Raw genomic sequence first — 8,021 nt, 5'->3', positions numbered from 1 at the left:
GTAGCCGGGACTACAGGCACATGCCACCATGCCCGGTTAGTTTTTGTATTTTTTAGTAGAGATGGGGAGATGGGGTTTCACTATATTGGCCAGGCTGGTCTCAAACTCCTGACCTCACGATCTGCCCACCTCAGCCTCCCAAAGTGTTGGGATTACAGGCATGAGCCACTGTGCCTGTCCCAGATTTTTAAATTTCTTCATGATTCAGTCTTGGTAGATAGTATGTTTCTAGAAATTTGTTCATTTCTTCCAGTTTATTCAATTTGTTGGTGTATAACATAGTAGTCTGTTTTGATCTGTTTTATTCCTGAAGAATCAGTTATAGTGTCTCATTTCTAATTTTTGTAATTTGAGCCTTCTCTCTTTTTTCTTAGCCTAAAGGTTGGTCAATTTTATTGATCTTTTCAAAACTTAATTCTTAGTTTCATTGATTTTTTTCTATTCTTTATTTTTTATTTCTCTTGAATTATTTTCTATTTCCTTTCTTCTGCTAACTTTGAGCTTAGTTTGTTCTTTCCCTTGTTCCTTGAGGTTTAAGTAAAACTGTTGATTTGAGATCTTCCTTCTTTTTTAATGTGCATATTTACCACTATAAACTTTTCTCATAGTTCTGCTTTTACTGAATCTCATAAATTCCTGTATGTTTTCAATTTTGTTTGTCTCAAGCTGTTTTCTAATTTTTTTTCTGAGTGTTTTCTTTGACTCATTGGTTTTTCAAGAATGTGTTCTTTAATTTCCACATATTTTTCTATTTTTCCATTTTTCTTTTGCTATCGATTTCCAGTTTTACTCCACTGGTGTCATGAAATATACTTGGTATAATTTCAATCTTCTTAAATTTGTTAAGGAATTGAAATTCATTTAATGGCCCAACATATGATCTATCATTGAGGATGTGCCACATACATCTGAGAAGAATGTGTATTCTGCTGTTGTTGAGGGGAGTGTGCTGTATGGGTTTAATTGTTCTACAGTTTTGTTCAAGTCTTCTGTTTCTTTTTTATGTGTAAATATATTTTTAAGTTTCATTTTTAATTATACATTAACAAATTATAGTTGCATATATGTATGTATTACAAAGTGGCATTATGATTTATAAACACAATATGAAATAATTATATCAAGTGAATTAGGATATCCATCACCTCAAATACTTATCATGTTTTATGTGTGTTGAGAACATCTGATGAAATTTACTCTTAGTGATTTGGAAATCTACAATACATTAATATTTACTGTATTCACCTTACCATGTAATACACCTCAAAGAGAAAAACCTCATATCTAATGAGGCTTTGTACCCTTTGATGATTACCTCCTTATTTGCTTACTAACACCCCCAGCCTCTGATAACCACCATTCTATTCTTTGCTTCTTTGTGTTCTATTGTTTTAGATTACACATATAAGTGAGAACATGTGCAATTTATCTTTCTTTGTCCTTGGCTTATTGCTTACTTCACTTAGCATAGGTTTCTCAAATTCATCTATGTTGTTAGAAAAGACAAAATCTTTCTCTCTCTTTTTTTTTTTTTTTTTTTTTTTAGACACAGGGTCTCATTGTCACACAGGCTGAAGTTCAGTCGCACTTTCTTAGCTCACTGCAGCCTCAAACTCCTGCCTCAAGTGATCCTCCTGGGACTATGGGTGCAAGCTTCCATACCTGGCTAATTTTTAAATTTTTGGTAGAGACCCGGTCTTCCTATGTTGGCCCAGGTTCGTCTCTAACTCCTAGCCTCAAGCGACCCTCTTGCCGTGGCCTCCCAAAGCACTAGAATTACATGTGCAAGTCACCCTCAGCCTTCTTACTTTTTTAGGGCTCAGTAATATTCCATTTTATATATATATATGACATTTTCTTTATCCATTCATCTTTTGATAGACACTTAGATTGACTCCATATCTTGTCTGTTATGAATAGTGCTGTAGTGAACATGGGAGTGCAAACATCTTTTTGACATATTGATTTCAAATCCTTTGGGTAAATACCCAGAAGTGTGGTGGCTGGATCATATGGTAATTCTATTTTTAGTGTTTTGAGGAACCTCCATACAGTTGTCCATATGACTGTCCTAATTCATATTAATTTTTGCTGACAGTCCACATGGTTCCTTTCTCACCACATCCTCACCAATATTTATATTTTTGTTTTCCCTTTATTAATCTGTCTGGTTGGTGTTTTCATTATTGAAAGTGAAGTATTAACATCTCCTGTTATTATTAGGAGTTGAGTTGCCCAGCGACTGCCCCTGGTCTAACTGCTGTCTGCACTCAGATGTTCTTCTCTTCTCTCCCACTCTGCTGCATCGTTCTGCTATCGTTCTGCTGGTCTGCCGGTCTGCTGGTCTGCTTCTGGACCCTGGGACTCGGAGTTTATATGGGTGCAGAATAGAGGGTGTGGCAGGGCAAACGGCAACTTTTGGGGCATGAAATCAGAAATGCCTGTTTTCATTTAGGGCCGTGAGTCTTCAGGCTTGACGGTGAGGCCTTTTCTGGGAAACCACCCTCTTCTACCCAGTGTTTCCCTGTCTCCTGTCCCTATCAGTTTCATTCATGTTGTTGCAAAAGACTAAATCTCATTCTTTTATGGCTGAATAGTGTGCCACTGTTTATAGGTACCACATTTCTTTATTCTTTAATATCAGTTAATGGATATCCATTTCTTTATCAGCTAATGGACACTTCGGTTGCTCCAAAATCTTGGCTATTGTGAACAATGCTGCAACAAACATGGGAGTGCAGATATCTCCTCAATATACTGATTTCCTTTCTTTTTTTTTTTTTTTTTTTTTTGAGACGGAGTCTCACTCTGTCACCCAGGCTGGAGTGTAGTGGCCAGATCTCAGCTCACTGCAAGCTCTGCCTCCTGGGTTCACGCCATTCTCCTGCCTCAGCCTCCCGAGTAGCTGGTACTACAGGCGCCCGCCACCTCGCCCGGCTAATTTTTTGTATTTTTTAGTAGAGACGGGGTTTCACCGTGTTAGCCAGGATGGTCCCGATCTCCTGACCTCGTGATCCGCCCGTCTCGGCCTCCCAAAGTGCTGGGATTACAGGCGTGAGCTACCACACCTGGCCTTGATTTCCTTTCTTTTGGGTACATACCCAGCAGTGGGATTGCCAGATAATATGTTAGCACTGTATTTAGTTTTTTGAGAAACCTTTCTCTTTTTGAGAAACTGTTCTCCATAGTGGTTGTACCAATTTACATTCCCACCAACAATGTATATGTTAACTCTAATTTCAGTTTTTTGAGAAACCTCCAAACTTTTCTCCATAGTGGTTGTACCAAGTTGCATTCCCACCAACAATATATGAGGGTTCCCTTTTCTCCACATCCTTACCAGCATTTGTTATTGCCTGTCTTTTGGAAATAAGCCATTTTAACTGAGGTGAGAAGATATCTCATTGTACTTTTGATTTGCATTTCTCTGATAATCAATGATGTTGAGCACTTTTTCATATGCCTATTTGTCATTTGTATGTCTTCTTTTAAGAAATGTCTATTCAAACCTTTTGCCCATTTTAAATTGGATTATTAGTTTTTTCCTATAGAGTTGTTTAAGCTCCTTGTATATTCTGGTTATTAATCCTTTGTCAAGCAGATAGTTTGCAAATATTTTCTCCAATTCTGTGGGTTGTCTCTTCACTTTGTTGATTGTTTTCTTTGCTGTGCAGAAGCTTTTTAACTTGATATGATCACATTTGTCCATTTCTGCTTTGGTTGCCTGTACCTTTGGGGTACTACTCAAGAAATTGTTTTGTATACCAATGTCCTGGAGAGTGTCCCCATTGTTTTCTTTTAGATGCTTCATAGTTTGAGGTCTTAGATTTAAGTCTTTAATCCATTTTGATTTGATTTTTGTATATGGCAAGAGATAGAGGTCTAGTTTCATTCTTCTGCATATGAATATCCAGTTTTCCTAGCACCATTTGGTATACACTTTTCCCCAGTGGATGTTCTTGGCAACTTTGTCAAAAATGAGTTCATTGCAGGTGTATAGATTTGTTTCTGGGTTCTCTATTGTGTTTAGTTTGTAATGTATCTGTTTCTATGCCAGTACCATGCTGTTTTGGTTATTATAGTGCTGTATAATTTGAAGTCAGGTAATATGATTCCACCAGTTTTGTTCTTTTTGATTAGGATAGCTTTGACTATTCTGGATCTTTTGTGATTCTACATACATTCTAGGGTTGTTTTTCCTTTAGCTGTGAAAAAAATGTCACTGGTATTTTGATACGGATTATATTGAACCTATAGGTTGCTTTGGGTAGTATGGACGTTTCAACAATATTGATTTTTCTAATCCATGAACATGGAGTATCTTTCCATTTTTTGGTGTCATTTTCAATTTCTTTCATCAGCGTTGTCTAGTTTTCATTGCAAAGATCTTTCACTTGCTTGGTTAATCCTTAGATATTTAATTTTAGTTGTGGCTATTGTAAATGAGAATACTTTATTTCGTTTTCGGATTGTTCACTGTTGACATATAGAAATGCTACAGATTTTTGTATATTGATTTTGTATCCTGCTACTTTACTGAATTTATCAATTTTAATAGTTTTTGGTGGCATCTTTAGAGTTTTCTAAGTTAAGATCACATCATCTGTAAACAAGAATAATTTGACTTCTTTTCCAATTTGAATGCCCTTTATTTCTTTCTCTTACCTGATTACTCTGGCTAGGACTTCCACTACTATGCTGAATAACAGTGGTGACAGTGGGCATTCATGTCATGTTTCAGATCTCAGAGAAGTCTTTTAGTTTTTCCAAATTTAGTATAATTCTAGCTATCAGTCTGTTGTATATGGCATTTATTATGTTGAGGTATATTTTTTTCTGTACCCAGTTTTTACAGGGTTGTTATCATGAAGGGATGTTGAATATCATCAAATCTTTTCTCAGCATCAATTGAAATGATCATTTTTTTTGTCCATCATTCTGTTGATATGATGTATAATCTTAATTGATTTGTGTATGTTGAACCAATCTTGCATCCCAGGAAGAAATCCTACTTGGTCATGATGAATAATTTTTTTAATGTGTTGTTGAGTTTGGTTTGCTGGTATTTTGTTGGGGAATTTTTCTTTTTTCTTTTTTCTTATTTTTTTTTGTTTGTTTGTTTGTGAAAGAGCACACTTTATTGGGAAGCAGAGTGCTGCACAGTGACCAACAGATGATGGCCGCCCAGTGGGCACTTACACAGCATACTCCAAAAGACACATAGGATGTTTTGCTAATAAAAATCAACAGGAACAGGGATTCCTCTGGGCAACTCCCCCCAACCTCATTCCTTTCAGGGGTCAGGAAATCTCCCAACCATGTTCCTAACTGCCGCTGTGGTTCGCTAGAGGTAGACAGCCCCTTGGGGAAGCCTTCCTGTTTCTTATAAAGAATATTTTCTTTAGATTTTTTTGAAGTCTTCATTTGTTATTTTCATTCTACATTCTCTTAAGACCATCAGACTAGCTTCTCTACGTATTGCCTTGATGTCAGCACCAGAGAGGTCATCTTTAGCCACAATCAAATTGTCCAGGGTTACATCATCGGCCAGCATCATCCTCCTTGTGTGAATCTGAAAGATGTGCTTCTTAGTCTTTTCATCAGGCAGGGGGATCTCAATCTTTCTGTCAATGTGTCCTGGTCTGATAAGTGCTGGATCCAAAGTTTCTATTCAGTTTGTGGCCATGATAACTTTCACATCTCCCCTAGAATCAAATTCACCCAACTGGTTCAACAATTTCAACATTGTTCACTGAATGAATTTCTCTCTCACCACCAGAATTTGAGTCATATCTTTTTGTCCCAATGGCATCAATTTCTTCAATAAACACGATGGACAGTGCATGTTCTTCAGCAACTCGAAACAATTTCCATACAAATTTGGGCACATCGTCTAGGTACTTCTGAATAAGTTCAGAGCCAACCAATCTCAAGATAGTGGCCAAGGTTTGGTTTCCTACTACTAAGGCTAACAGGGTTTTACCTGTGCCAAGTGGACCATAGAGAATGACCCCTTTAGGAGGCTTTATACCCATCTCTTCATCATATTCAGGATGGGTTAGAGGAAGCTCCACAGATTCCTTAATTTCCTAAATTTGGTTGTCCAACACCCCAGTATTAGCACAGATCTCCTGGGGGGACTTTTCCACCTTCATCACCGTGACTAGGGGATCCATGTCATCCATCAGCACCCCATCACAGTATGCAACTTGTGGTTGAGCAGGACCTAGCATCCAGATTTCAGCAGATCCTTGTCTACAAATAAAAAATGCTGATGTAGTGTTCTGAGGCCACAGATGTAGACACGATGGTATGATTGTCATTGATGATCCCTTCCAAAGTTCCTATTGACATTGGGGTACCCCTCAGATCATCCACTTTTGATCTTTCCTCCTCTTGCTTTTCTTCCAATGGTTTCATTTGTTTCTGATTTCTAATGAATTATCCCTCCATGAGAAGATAGTCTTTCATTCTCTTTAACTTCAGTAATTGTAACGGGCATTGAGTGTTAGGTGTCAACAGTGGCAGTTTGCTGGCAGCATCTGGTTCCTTTGTTTTCTTCTTCTTTTTCCCCACTGTAGTTGGTACAGGAGGTTCATATTTCTTTTCCTCGTCCTTGTCATCTTTCTTGCCACCTCCAGGAACATGACCATACTCTCACTTGGACCCATCTTGCCTTGGCCACTTAGGCCACTTAGGCTGAGGATTTTTTCAATAGTCATCAGACATGTTGACCTCTAGTTTTCTTTTTTTAATATTTCTTTGTCTGATTTTGGTATCAAGGTAATACGGGCCTCATAGGATGAGTTCACCCAACATTGGCACATCCAAATATATAAAGCATATGTGTGTGTGTATGTGTGTGTGTATATATATATATATGTGTATATATATATATATATACACACACACATACACACACACATATATTTAAAATAGTTAAATCCTCTCATTGATTTGATCCCTTTATCATTATATAATGACTTTCTTTGTCTGTTTTTATAGTACTTGTGTTGAAATCTATTTTTTCTGATATAAGTATAAGTACTCCTGCTTTTGTTTTAAATTTCCATTGTCATGGAATATCTTTTTTCATGCCTTTGTTTTCAGTCTATGTGTGTCTTTAGAGATGAAGTGTGTTTCTTGTAGGCAACAGATTATTTGGTCTTGTTTCTTCATCCATTCAGCCACTCTGTTTCTTCTGATTAAATAGTTTATTTTATTTACCTTTAACATTATTATTGATAAGTAAGAACTAACTCCTGCCATTTTGTTATTTGTTTACTGGTTGTTTTGTGGTCTTCTTTTATTTTTCCTGCTCTCCTCTCCTCTCCTCTCCATTTTTCTTTTAGTAAAAGTGATTTTCTCTGGTGATATGATTTAATTTCTTGCTTTTTATTTTTTGTGTATTTGTTGTTTGTTTTCTGTTCTGAGGTTACTATGAGACTTGCAAATACTGTCTTATAACCTACTGTTTTAAGCTGATAACATTGTTCACATAACCAAAGAAATAAGCAAAAAGAAAACTAATAAAAACTCTACACCTTAACTTCATCCCCCCACTTTTAAACTTTTTGTTGTTTCTATGTATATCTTATTGTACTATGTCTTAAATAGTTATAGTTATTATTTTTGATTAGTTCATCATTTATTCTTTCTACTTAAGAGTAGTTTACACAGCACAGTTAAGTATTGTAATATTGTGTGCTTTTCTGTGTGCTATTACCAGTGAGTTTTGTTACCCTCAGATGATTTCTTATGGCTCATTAATGGTTCTTTTCTTTCTGATTAAAGTATTCTCTTTAGCATTTCATGTAGGGCAGGTCTGGTGTTGAAATCTCTCAGCTTTTGTTTGTCTGGGAAAGTCTTTCTTTCTTTCTGCTTCATGTTTTAAGGATACTTTTTACCAGGCATATTATTCTAAGGTAAAAGTGTTTTTTCCTTCAGCACTTTAAGTATGTCATGCCAGTATCTCCTGGTCTGTAAGGTTTGCACTAAAATGTCTGCTGCAAGACATATTG

At 36.6% G+C, this 8,021-nt stretch overlaps 1 pseudogene; it reads right to left on the bottom strand.

The window, feature by feature from the left end:
* Positions 1 to 2,644: 2,644 nt before the first annotated feature.
* LOC105479311 (26S proteasome regulatory subunit 4 pseudogene) lies at positions 2,645 to 6,107 on the bottom strand (annotated as a pseudogene).
* Between the last annotated feature and the right edge of the window lie 1,914 nt (positions 6,108 to 8,021).

Source organism: Macaca nemestrina, chromosome 1 (assembly GCF_043159975.1).
Source record: "Macaca nemestrina isolate mMacNem1 chromosome 1, mMacNem.hap1, whole genome shotgun sequence".
Taxonomy (NCBI): Eukaryota; Metazoa; Chordata; class Mammalia; order Primates; family Cercopithecidae; genus Macaca; species Macaca nemestrina.
Note: the sequence above shows the minus strand (reverse complement) of the source record. Positions and strands in the feature narration are given on the sequence as shown.